The sequence below is a fragment of the Schistocerca gregaria genome, chromosome 2 (assembly GCF_023897955.1).
Source record: "Schistocerca gregaria isolate iqSchGreg1 chromosome 2, iqSchGreg1.2, whole genome shotgun sequence".
Lineage (NCBI taxonomy): Eukaryota > Metazoa > Arthropoda > Insecta > Orthoptera > Acrididae > Schistocerca > Schistocerca gregaria.
Window position 1 is genome coordinate 93,560,066 of NC_064921.1, and position 14,118 is coordinate 93,574,183.

At 42.3% G+C, this 14,118-nt stretch overlaps 1 protein-coding gene across 1 annotated transcript in view; it reads left to right on the forward strand.

Moving 5' to 3' along the window:
• Window positions 1-14,118, forward strand: part of LOC126336416 (allergen Cr-PI-like) — a 117,025-nt gene that overhangs the window by 52,462 nt on the left and 50,445 nt on the right. The gene's annotated exons all lie outside the window — the stretch shown is intronic.

A 14,118-nucleotide genomic window follows, 5' to 3' on the forward strand; every position in this document is an offset into this window, starting at 1 on the left:
CTGCTAGGTATTTTGAGACTCGTAGGATTTGGCCCATGTAGTACATTCTGCTCGCTATAGATATTGTGACTGTGTGTACTCTTTGCTGAAGATTTTGTTTCCTGTCAGAATGAATGCATGTTATGGGTCTGATCTTGCGCAGCATGTCTGTCCAGTTTTGTGTCGCCATCACTTCTGGTACTGCAGCCCAGTAGACTCCGAGAGATTTATGTTGGCCCCTCGCTTCATGCCTGCTCCTATGTGGAGCAACGTCGTCTGTCTCTTGTTTAGTTTTGTATCGATGACCGTGGTGTAGTCGCTGACAATGTTCTCCACTTCCGTCAATTTGCTATGGATCGTACTGCTGAGCAGACGTCGTCAGCATAAGCAATGCAAGCCACATTCTCCGTTCCGATGTTGATTCCTAGTGATCATTAGGTTATGCGTACAAGTAAGGGTTGTTCCGCTATGGCGTAACAACGCCAATGATAGAGGACAGCCCTGCCTGATATATCTCCTAATTAGAATTTTGTCGGACAGGTGGCCATTAATGCAATAGTCAGACGAAACATCGGCAGAAAACCGATCTTCGTCAGTACCTTAATCAGTCATTCATGGGTTTTGCGATTTCCTTTTCAATGTCTAAATATAGCAGCGCACCGGGATCTTTATTGCCCGTCAGACTACAGATGACATCTCGTAGATCGCAGGCAGCTGATATTTCACTGCGTCCAGGTACCGCATCATATTGGTGTTTCCCTAGTATTTTGTGCAGCACCGGTTGCATTCGCTGTTTTACAGTCCGTGTTTTGATTTTAGGGTCTGAGTTACGTAAGGTGAGAGATCGCGTTGCATGTATCTTTTTGCTGTTTCCTTTTGCCAAAGACACTGCACCATTACTCCTACACCTGTACCTACAACTACACCCGGCAACTCTTCGTATAGTATGTGACAGTGGGTCCTTTGTGTACCGCTGTCACAATGCCGATTTTCCAGTTCCAGTTGCGAATGATAGAGTGGGAAGAATGGTTGTTGGTAAGCCTCTTCACTATCTCTAACATTACCGTAACGGTCTTCCCAGGAGATACACATAGCAAACAATATCTCTAATATTACCTTAATGGTCTTTCCAGGAGATATACATAGCAACCAATAGCTCGGGAGACTCTCCCAGGAATGTAAGCTCTCGAAACTTCGACAGCAAATCACACTGTGATACGCAACACCTCTCTTGTAGACTCTGCCCATTGGGTTGAAAGAGCATCCTCATGATAATTCCGCACTTACTAATAGAACCTGTAACGAAATGTGTTGCTCCCCTTTGGATCTTCTGCGTTTCGTCTATGAGTCACATCTGCTAAAGGTCTCAAACTGACGATCAAACTAAAGACTCCGTAAAACTTGGATTCTGAAAGCCACCTATTTATGTGGTGGACTATACTTCAATTGAAAGTTCTTCCAAAGGATTTCACTCCGGCAGATTGTACGACTAATTTAATGTGGTCTCTCTAAGTTAAATGGTCGGGAACGCGTACAGCCAGATATTTTATGAACGTGACTGCTTCCAGTGAATGTTTGGCAATCGTGTTACCATACAGTAACATCTCTTTTAAACTATATATGGGCATAACATTATATTTTTTGTGTTGATGGTTCACTGCCAATCCTTGCACCTGTTGTCGATTCTCTGTTCGTCTTTCTGGACCTCACTACAATTTTCTAGCATTGCGACATATATATATATATATATATATATATATATATATATATATATATATATATATATATATATATATATATATATATAGCAGCCTCACCCGACCGCAGCCTCCAATATTCGCCACAAGGGTGTTTGTACGTAATGTTAATAATAACGGTGTTATTCGCTGGGGGTATGTCTGAAATTACTTTCCGCCTACTGGTTTCTCACAACTCGAATCACACGCTTGTTCTATTTACGAGGAACTCCGCAGCCACAAAGATGATCTTGTATTCCATATCCTAGTATTTAGTACATTAGGCGACGATTCAGAACTGTATCAAATGCATTCCGGAATTCATGAAGACTGCATCAAGTATGATTCAGGTATTTAGTGTCTGTTGAGTCTTTTCTTATCGTACTCGGTGTAGATCAAACACAGTTTATCATCAATCGCACTGTTGGCGATGCGAAGACCTGTGTAGCGGAGTCGTCTCGATGTGAATAACTAGCCCGAACCAAGGTCCAGAAAGCCATAGTAAGCAAGCGCAAACAGTCCAGGGAACGAAATGAATATAAGAAAGTGAACACAGGCAAGGTCAATCAACTGCAGACTTCGTGCATCAAATTCTTGAGGAATAGCTGGGCCGCATTACGGACGAGCCCATGCGACATGCGTGCAGCGCTGGTAGCGCCCCTTGCAGGGGCAAGCTGCGCCAGTGGTATGAAGCCCAACTACCCCTGACTTTCCCTCCATATGAATACTCGGGCTGGGCCAAGAATCCGAATCACTGTCAGATATGAAAGGTCTTGTACAGGCTGGTTATAATTAAAGTGCATCTACTCACAGAGGTCCAGTAACTATCACATGGAAGTGACACATGGTAGATATTCTAATGAGTTAATGGGGAACCGATTTACTCTGGAAAAAAAATTCCAATTTTTTCCACCAGGTGCAAATGTGGTACTGTGAAATGCAAGAAAGACGCACAGCAATTGTTCCATATCTAACGGATTAGAATCTGGACGTGGGCAGAAAAGGTCAAACAAGTGAGAAAGGTCTAATGTTGATTTTATTACTAACCGCCGCTTACCCAGTTTGTTCAATATGAGCGCCGGAGACCTCGACGAGTTGCTGTAACGCACCAGGTTTGCACCTGGCGATCGTAAATAGGTTCCGCATTGACACAGTACAGTATCTACCAAATTTCACTCACATACGATAATTACAGCCACACTTGTCCTCTGTCCGTAGTTGCACTTTAATTATAGCCAGTTGGTAAATGAACAGAGAAAGCTGAGTTTCTCACGATCTCTGTTTGCAGAATCCCTGCTTAGTCCTGCAGAGTTGAACTATCATTGGTGGTAACCAAGGGATGTTGATGCTAATGAAGAAGAGACTAGCCGCCCGATCATTTACTACACCCCCTATTTAATTAGCATGTCTGGTAAATGTGTTGGCACAGCAGGAACAACTTTAGGTAATGCGAGAAATACTACTCTTTTGGGAGATCGGGTGCCGAATGAATTAGTAATGTCATCAAAGCCTCCGCTCTGCTAAATATTTGCACAGCATTAGTATTCATATAGACATTTTCACCTCATGATCCTGAAATTGTATCTATATTTCAGTATATTGCCTCCAACTCTGGTGCCCTAATTGCACCAAGGCAGAATCTCGTCTTACGTATGAACTCAGCTCTGAGCCGTTCAATCGTCTATTGCATCTTTAACTAAACCTTATGTGATTTGATTCACTCTGCTGAGTTATATGGGGAAGGTCAACGATTGATCATCTTGTTCATAGCTGAGCTCCCAGTAAACGAGTCTAGAGGGACGTAATAACACCATGTTGAAGTCACCATAGTATTAACAAAGTGAGACAGTGTACGCTGCTACTGAATTGATTAAGAATTGCAAACAGCTCCATCTTCATTGGACCACTGGCATCAGGTGTCTCGGGGTACTTTACGCCAAACGTAGTTGGGTATTGCTTATAACTGCAACTTCGGCTACAGTCGAACAAAATTTTTATTACTGAACTCTTGTACAACCCGCTTTTGGGGTCTCTGACCCATCTTCAGGAGCAACTAAAGTCACTATTAAGTATACATGTCCAAGTTAAAAGGAATCACATCTGCCAAACATGATTCATCAGAGCGATTATGGAAAAGTGACAATGCTAAAACCACCATTCAGATTGCTTATTCTTCGGAACGGTCGTCACACAAAAGCATAGTTAACTGAAACAATGTATTACCAAATACATAATAACAAAAACGATGCTCGAAGTAATGAACCCCTGCTTTGGTAAGGTATTCTGTTTGTTGTGGCCTGGCGTCACCTTGATCAGACGCTGGTCTGTCCACAGCGTTTCGAATGAATGCCCTAGATCAATACGAAGTTTCTGGGTCAGGCATTTAAGATACTTTTTTTTAATTTCCCACCTGTGTATATAGGAGCAGAGTATAGGACATTTTACACTGAAGTCACAAATGTCATGAGGGACCTCGTTTTGCCCGGTGTAGTACGACAGCTCGACGCTGCATGGACTGAACAGGTCGTTGGAAGGCTGCTGCAGAAATATTTAGCTGTTCTGCCTTTACAGCCATCCACAATTCCGAAAGTGTTGCTGGTGCATAATTTTGTGCACGAACTGGCCTCTTGCTTATGTCCCATAAATATTGGATTGGATTCATGTATCGCAATCTGAATGGCCAAAGTATTCTCTTTAATTTGTCAAAACGTTCTTCAAACCTATCATGAATAATTGTGGCCCGGTGACGTGTTGCATTGTCATCCATAAACTCTCCATCGTGATTGGGGGGAAACTGAAGTCAATGAAGGCATGTAAATGGTCTGCAGATAGCCGAACATAACCATTTCCAGTCAGTGATCGCTTCAGCTGAACCAGACGAGCCAGTCAATCCCATGCAAACAGAGCCCACACAATCATGGAGCCACCACCAGCTTGTACAGTGCCTTTTTGACAACTCGAATCTACACTAGCAGCCTACCGTCAGGTATTACCAGTTGAAAACAGGACTCATCTGACTAGGCCACGGTTTTTTAGCCCTAGGGTCGAACCGATATTTTCACAAGCCCAGCACGGGTGCTGCAGGCGATGTCGTCCTATTAGCAAAGGCTGTCCCGTCGATCTTCTGTTGCCATAGCCCATCAACACAAAATTTCGTCGTACTGTCCTAACATATACGTTCGTCGTACGACCCATATTGATTTCTATGGTTACATCACAGAGTGTTGCTCGTCTGTTAGTAGTGACAACTCAAGGCAACCGCCTCTGTTCTTCGGCCGTTAAGGGGACCACACCATGCCTATTTGTTGTTGTTGTTGTGGTCTTCAGTCCTGAGATTGGTTTGATGCAGCTCTCCATGCTACTCTATCCTGTGCAGGCTTCTTCATCTCCCAGTACCTACTGCAACCTACATTCTTCTGAATCTGCTTAGTGTAGTGATCTATAGGTCACACTCTACGATTTTTACCATCCACGCTGCCCTCCCTTGATGCCTCAGAACATGTCCTACCAACCGATCCCTTCTTCTGGTCAAGTTGTGCCACAAACTTCTCTTCTCCCCAATCCGATTCAGTACTTCCTCATTAGTTATGTGATCTACCTATCAAATCTTCAGCATTCTTCTGTAGCACCACATTTCGAAAGCTTGTATTCTCTTCTTGTCCAAACTATTTATAGTCCATGATTCACTTCCATACATGGCTACACTCCATACAAATACTTTCAGAGATGACTTCCTGACACTTAAATCTATACTCGATGTTAACAAATTTCTATTCTTCAGAAACGCTTTCCTTCCCATTGCCAGTCTACGGTTTATATCCTCTCTACTTCGACCATCATCAGTTATTTTGCTCCCCAAATAGCAAAACTCCCTTACTACTTTAAGTGTCTCACTTCCTAATCTAATTCCCTCAGTATCACCCGACTTAATTCGACTACATTCCATTATCCTCGTTTTTCTTTTGTTGATGATCATCTTATATCTTCCTTTCAAGACACTATCTATTCCGTTCAACTGCTCTTCCGAGTCCTTAGCTGTCTCTGACAGAATTACGATGTCATCGGCGAACCTCATCGTATTTATTTCTTCTCCATGGACTTCAATACCTACTTCGAATTTTTCATTTGTTCCCTTCACTGCTTGCTCAATATACAGATTGAATAACATCGGAGACAGGCTACAACCCTGTCTCACTCCCTTCCCAACCACTGCTTCCCTTTCATGTCCTTCGACTCTTATAACTGCCATCTGCTTTCTGTAAAATTGTAAATAGCCTTTCGCTCCCTGTATTTTGCCCCTACAACCTTCAGAATTTGAAAGAGAGTATTCCAGTCAACATTGTCAAAAGCTTTCTCTAAGTCTACAAATGCTAGAAACGTAAGTTTGCCCTTCATTAATCTAGTTTCTAAGATAAGTCATAGGGTCAGTATTGCCTCACGTGTTCCAACATTTCTACGGAATCCAAATTGATCTTCCCCGAGGTCGGCTTCTACTAGTTTTTCCATTCGTCTGTAAAGAATTCGCGTTAGTATTTTGAATCTGTGACTTATTAAACTGATTGCTCGGTAATTTTCACATCTGTCAACACCTCCTTTCCTTGGGATTGGAATTATTATATTCTTCTTGAAGTCTGAGGGTATTTCGCCTGTCTCATACATCTTGTTCACCAGGTGGTAGAGTTTTGTCATGACTGGCTCTCCCAAGGCCGTCAGTAGTTCCAGTGGAATTTGTCTACTCCGGGGGCCCTATTTCGTCTCAGGTCTTTCAATGCTGTGTCAAACTCTTCACGCAATATCGTATCTCCCATTTCATCTTCATCTACATCCTCTTCCATTTCCATAATATTGCCCTTAAGTATATCGCCCTTGTATAGACCCTCTATATACTTCTTCCACCTTTCTGCTTTCCCTTCTTTGCTTACGACTGGGTTTCCATCTGAGCACTTGATATTCATACAAGTGTTCCTCTCTTATCGAAAGGTCCCTTTAACCCTAGCATTACCAACGTATTTTTTGTTACATGTAATACCAACGGGGGGGCCTCAAAGGCCCATAAAGAATACCACAATTTATTTTATCATAAATCAAGTTTATTTACTTCTGATACCTCTAATAACAATTCAAAATGCTTAGACATTGTTTTTGTATACTGGATAATAAAAGATGTTATTATAATAGGAATAAAATGAACAAATCACGAGATTCAGTTTATATATTTTTTGGAGTAATGTTTCGAAATTGTGTTTTCTTATAAAAACGACTTTTTTAATTCGATACACTACATGAAGCAAACAAAATTTACTGTCTCATTCTGCAACGCATTTTTCACACAACACTGTCTTCCTGCAGTGTTTCCCACAGACGTGTTTGTGGCACTGAGAGCAGGTAACAGTTGACTTTCCCAGCTTGTTGTACTTGATCTTTTTAGATGCACCTTCTTGGCAGCATAGGTGGCACCGTCCACGTGTTCCTGGTTCTGCTGTTGAGGATGATGGTTCTACAGAGCAGCTGAGCTTCCGTTGTGTGATGCTTTCCATTGCCATTATTACTGGCTTCTGAAGTCCATACAAATTTTGTGCCCGTTTATCTACTTGAGATCTTATTAGTTCGAGACCTAAGTTAGTGATAAAAACCCTTCTGTGGTTTAGCAAATTCTTTTTCCAATTCGGGAAGGTGAGGAGGAAGAGTGAATATGCATTTATTGCTGCTATGTCAATGAGTGAGTAGAAGAGGGACAAAGGCCATCTTCTTGTTCCTCTCTTTGTGCTGTAATGTCATGCCATCTGGTCTATGATGTCCACGCCTCCCTTCGTAGAATTATAAAAAAGATTTATGTTAGTCTTTTTTGAGTCTTCATTCAACACCCCTTCTGAGTGATAAGTTGAAAGCATCAACAGCAGTCGCTTTGGCTTCTCGCGGACTAGCGTTGATGCAAGAGTGACTGGTGGCCTCTGTGTCTGAGGGTCAGTATAAGCAAAGATGGAAGAGTGTAAACTGCAGCCAGTTGTAGTCTTCAGCTCTTCAGGTATGTGTCGTCTGTTAGACTGTAGGGTGCCAACAAGTGTGAGGTGAAAATCATTCCATAGAGTCTCAGCAAGCTCCACTGAAGTATAGTACCGATCTGTGGTAACATTACGGCCAGATTTTTCAATAGGTTTTATTAGTCTCTTTACAATTTCCATCGGTCCATTTGAATGCTGTGTGTTTCCTGACTTGCCTGTATAGATGTCCATGCTGATCACATATCTAGTCTCAGAATCAGACAGCATTCGAATTAGAATGCCGTATTTTCCAGGTTTTTCTTTTAGAAACACCTTGAATGGACAGCGACCACGGAACAAAGACAACATCTCATCCACTGTTGTATGTAGACCAGGAATGAAATACAATGGAAGTGAAGAATTGAAGCTTTCAAAAATTTCCCTCATTGGAGCAAACTTGTCAGTCTGGCGACGAATTTCTCTTGTGTTCTTATCATCAAACCTCAATATTTTAGTCAATTCGAAAAATCGGGTCCGACTCATTGATCAGTACACTTGTCGGCCCTGAAGAAAGACCATAAATCTTGGACAGGTATCTAATAGTCATGATTAGAACCCATGATTAGCAAGAGTCCTATATAACAAAATAACTCATTTTCATCTGTGTGCTGAATACCTAGTCGAGAAGCCTCTTCATTTGAGTGTAGTTTTATTAGATTCATAATTTGAGGTGTAAAAAAGAGCTCTATAGCCTCTTTCGGAGACGCTATTCTTCCTTGTTGTCCTAGCCCCATTCTTTCTCGCACTATATTTTGTACAGAACGCCGATATTGTCGAGATGGCTTCGTAATATACTCTCGTCCACTTTTTGCAATGAACTTATCACATTCCGTATCATTATCATCTGGTGGATTGGCTTCAACCTCATCTTCATTCTCAGACGATGAATCAGTTCTAATTTCTTCCACATCATCATCCACTTCACTTTCCTCTAAATCTGATTCGTTCAGAACTTCTTCTAGCACTCTTTCAATGGAACTATCACGTAAACGTTGTCTACTCATGTTGCTGGTTCAACAGCAGCAGAAACACTGAAAATAACAATGGTCCGCTTCATTATAATATGTCTGAAGGCAACAATGCCAAAATTCATTTCATGGTAAGAATTTGAAACGAAAGACTCAACCTCGTAAATCTTCCCTTGCTATTACCAACGGGTGGGCTCCTAAGGCCCACAGAGAATTAAATCAAGTAAATGAATTTTAATTACATTTTTATTCCGAAATTCTGCAATGACTCAATAGTACATTCAATAACGAACAATTACCTTTGCTTTCAAGTTCATATATCAAAGGGTGTGGATACAACATAGAAAAACTGAGTCAGTGGGCCTACGAGCCCCCCCCCCCCCCCCCCCCGTTGGTAATGCTAGGGTTAATTTTCCTGTAGGCAGTATCTATCTTACCCCTAGTGAGATAAGCCTCTACATCCTTACATTTGTCCTCTAGCCATCCCTGCTTAGCCATTTTGCACTTCCTGTCGATCGAATTTTTGAGACGTTTGTATTCCTTTTTGCCTGCTTCATTTACTGCATTTTTATATTTTCTCCTTTCATCAATTAAATTCATTATTTCTTCTGTTACCCAAGGATTTCTACTAGCCCTCGTCTTGTTACCTACTTGATCATCTGCTGCCTTCACTACTTCATCCCTCAAACCTACCCATTCTTCTTCTATTGTATTTCTTTCCCCCAATCCTGTCAATTGCTCCCTTATGCTCTCCTTGTAACTCTGTACAACCTCTGGTTCTTTTAGTTTACCCAGGTCCCATCTCCTTAAATTCCCACCTTTTTGCAGTTTCTTCAGTTTTAATCTACAGGTCATAACCAATAGATTGCAGGAATATTTTCGAATAGTATAGTCACTATAATGTCACTCGCTGCTCTGTCCCTACCACCAGTCCTAAACATGTGAGTGTCCCAGTCTATATCTGGTAAATTGAAATCTCCACCAAGACTATAATATGTTGAGAAAATATATGTGAAATGTATTCCATATTTTCTCTCAGTTGTTCTGCCACTAATGCTGCTGAGTCGGGTGGTCTGTAAAAGGAGCCAATTATCAACCTAGCTCGGTTGTTGAGTGTAACCTCCACCCATAATATTTCACAGAAACTATCCACTTATACTTGACTACAGGATAAACTACTACTAACAGCGACAAACACGCCACCACCGGTTGCATGCAGTCTATCCTTTCTAAACACCGTCTGTGTTTTTGTAAAAATTTCGGCTGAATTTAGCTGTGACTTCAACCAGCTTTCTGTACCTATAACGATTTCAGCTTCGGTGCTTTCTATCAGCGCTTGAAGTTGCGGTACTTTACCAATGCAGATTCGACAGTTTACAATTACAATACCGATTGGTGCTTGGTCCCTCATGTCCTGACTTTGCCCCGCACCCTTTGAGGCTGTTGCCCTTTCTGTATTTGCCCGAGGCCATCTAACCTAGAAAACCGCCCAGTCCACGCCACACAACCCCTCCTAACCGAGGAATATTAATAATAGCAGTACCACAGGTTGCTTTTTATGTTATGCAGACTTTCTGAAAATTTCATTCATTTATATATGATAGTTTCTGATATAATGAGGCATATGTACTGAAAATTTTAGTTTGCAGGAAATTGACTTTAAAGAAAAAACATCAGAAATCTGTTACTTACAGGTAATTAAAACTGTCCTGCTGCATATGGTGGCCCTTCTTTGGCATCTAGGAGGTCTTCCAGCTTCTATTCAACCTTTTTGGATGTTTGTCTTGCTTTCTTGGCCATATTAGATGCAGACCCATCTGCATCGGCTATCCTCATTTTATCGCAGTGTAGCAGCCCAGTGATCATATTTTCACCAGGATTAATTCCCACATTTTTCAAAACACAACACTATCCAGTTTTACCAAACTGAATATACTAACAGCATCGTGAACTCCTAGTTTCATTGTATGCATGCCTTCAAATTCAGATTTAGGAAGGCAGTGCCAAATTATGCTGTTAAAACTTCATTTGGGTGCTGTGTCTGCCCATGCAGACATTTCCTTAGAGCGTCAAGATGAGCCAAGTCTCTGAAAATACGTTTGATTGCTGTAATAACAGCAGCAGAAAGAGAATGCTGGTGAGAATAAGATTCTCCAGTTGCCTGAGCCCTATTGTATTTGCACCACGAATTGTCTGGTGATGGACACAATCCATGAGACGGCTTCAGTAGAGGACTTTTGGAAGAATATGTGCCAAACATGTCTCTTCATTGCCTCCAGATTTTCTTTACTCCTTCTAATGTCCTGCAAGTTTTCTGTAACAACTACTCGCGATCACACTTGAACGAAATAACCGCGTCTTTGAAAGCGTGTTGTTTACAGACAGCAGAAACAAAACAATACCGATCGTTGCATTCGAAGGATAGCCAGCACAATCGGGAGTAAAAAAGAATCCGTAAGGTGCAATGTAGGGAATATAAAGATCTAAAATATATGCAGGAAAGTGGGTGACAGAAAAATTGGCGCGGCACATAAACACACGTGGCAGAAAAATGCTCTTTAAACGTTCGAAAAAAAATTTTTTTTCAGCAAAATCCTTTTCAGAGAACTTAAATAAAACCTTAATCTATGGAAATATGATGAAAACCGAAAATCGATTTTTTTCGATCTGAACCACGGTGTAGTCATCCTTGTGGTGGCCGGCACCCTCTGCGCTGAATGCCTGATATTTGGTATTCTCTGCACAGCCTTGACACTGTGGGTGTCGGATTACTGAAATACTTAACTATCTACTAGATGGAATGTTCCAAGCGTCTAGCTCAAATTACCATTCCGCGTTCGTGGCATGTTAATTCCCGCCAAAGCGATACTGCCGCTATCTGTATATGTGCATATCGCTGTCTCATGACTTTTGTCACCTCAGTGTATGTAGAAGAAGGAAGCGATGTACTGAACATTTTTAGTTGGTTTAGTCTTATCTATAATTATTTCATATTCAGCAATCGACAGTTTATCGCTGATATGTGTTGCTAAAATTATTCTTAACTCAAAGATAATATCTTCCTTGAATTGCACTACTGGCCATTAAAATTGCTACACTAAGAAGAAATGCAGATGATAAACGAGTGTTCATTGGACAAATATATTATAGTAGAACTGACATGTGATTACATTTTCACGCAATTTGGGTGCATAGATCCTGAGAAAACAGTATCCAAAACAACCACCTCTGGCCGTAATAACGGCCTTGATACCCCTGACCATTGATTCAAACAGAGCTTGGTTGGCGCGTACAGGTACAGCTGCCCATGCAGTTCAACACGATACCACAGTTCATCAAGATTAGTGACTGGCGTCTTGTGACGAGAAAGTTGCTCGGCCACCATTTACCAGACGTTTTCAATTGGTGAGAGATCTCGAAAATGTGTTGGTCAGGGCAGCAGTCGAACATTTTCTGTATCCAGAAAAGCCCGTACAGGAGCTGCAACATGCGGTCGTGCATTATCCTGCTGAAAAGTAGGGTTTCGCAGGGATCCAATGAAGGGTAGAGCCATGGGTCGTAACACATCTGAAATGTAACGTCCACTGTTCAAAGTGCCGTCAGTGCGAAGAAGAGGTGACCGAGACGTGTAACCAATAGCACCCCATACCATCACGCCGGGTGATACGCTAGTATGGCGATGACGAATACACGCTTCCAATGTGCGTTCACCGCGATGTCGCCAAATACGGATGCGACCATCATTATACTGTAAACAGAACCTGGATTCATCCGGAAAAATGACGTTTTGCCATTCGTGCACCCAGGGTCGTCGTTGAGTACACCATCGCAGGAACTCCTGTCTGTGATTTAGCGTCAAGGGTAACCACAGCCATGGTCTCCGAGCTGGTAGTCCATGCTGTTGCAAACGTCGTGGAACTGTAAGTGCAGATGGTTGTTGTCTTTCAAACGTCCCCATCTGTTGACTCAGGGATCGGGACGTGGGTGCACGATCCGTTACAACCATGCGGATAAGATGCCTGTCATCTAGACTGCTAGTGATATGAGGCCGTTGGGATCCAGCACGGCGTTCCGTATTACCCTCCTGAACCCACCGATTCTATATTCTGCTAACAGTCTTTGGATCTCGACCAATGCGAGCAGCAATGTCGCTATACGATAAACCGCAATCGCGATAGACAACAATCCGACCTTTATCAAAGTCGGAAACGTGATGGTACGCATTTCTCCTCCTTACACGAGGCATCACAACAACGTTTGACCAGGCAACGCCGGTCAACTGCTGTTTGTGTATGAGAAATCGTTTGGAAACTTCCCGCAAGTCAGCACGTTGTAGGTGTCGCCACCGTCGCCAACCGTACGTGAATGCTCTGAAAAGCTATTTATTTGCGAATCACAGCATCTTATTCCTGTCGGTTAAATTTCGCGTCTGTAGCACGTCATCTTCGTGGTGTAGCAATTTTAATGGCCAGTGGTGTATAATGTTTCGTGAATATCTGTATTTAATGAACTGTATTAGGAACAGTACCCTTGTGTTGCTGCACTGTTAAGTATAATTGGCCACACTATGACTACTCCTGAGTTTGTTTTGTTCTGTTTACTTCTGCAGTGTTCTGTTTGCCATGCCTCGGAAGACTTCATCTTTTCATAACCATCCCCAACCTACTTATTGATACCGCCTGATATACAGGGTGTTACAAAAAGGTACTGCCAAACTTTCAGGAAACATTCTTCACACACAAATAACGAAAAGATGTTATGTGGACATGTGTCCGGAAACGCTTAATTCCCATGTTAGAGCTCATTTTAGTTTCGTCAGTATGTACTGTACTTCCTCGATTCACCGCCAGTTGGCCGAATTGAAGGAAGATAATGTTGACTTCGGTGCTTGTGTTGACATGCGACTCATTGCTCTACAGTACAAGCATCAAGCACATCAGTACGTAGCGGCAACAGGTTAGCGTTCATCACGAACGTGGTTTTGCAGTAAGTGCAATGTTGACAAATGCGGAGTGGCAGATGCCCATTTGATGTATGGATAAGCATGGGGCAAAAGCAGTGGCGCGGTACGTTTCTATCGACACAGATTTCCAGAACGAAGGTGTCCCGACAGGAAGACGTTCGAAGCAATTGATCGGCGTCTTAGAGAGCACGGAACATTCCAACACATGACTCGCAACTCGGGAAGACCTCGAACGACGAGGACCCCTGAAATGGACGAGGCAATTCTTCGTGCAGTTGACGATAACCCTAATGTCAGCGTCAGAGAAGTTGCTGCTGTACAAGGTAACGTTGAGCTCGTCACTGTATGGAGAGTGCTACGGAAGAACCAGTTGTTTGCGTATCATGTACAGCGTGTGCGGGCACTATCAGCAGCTGATTGGCCTCCACGGT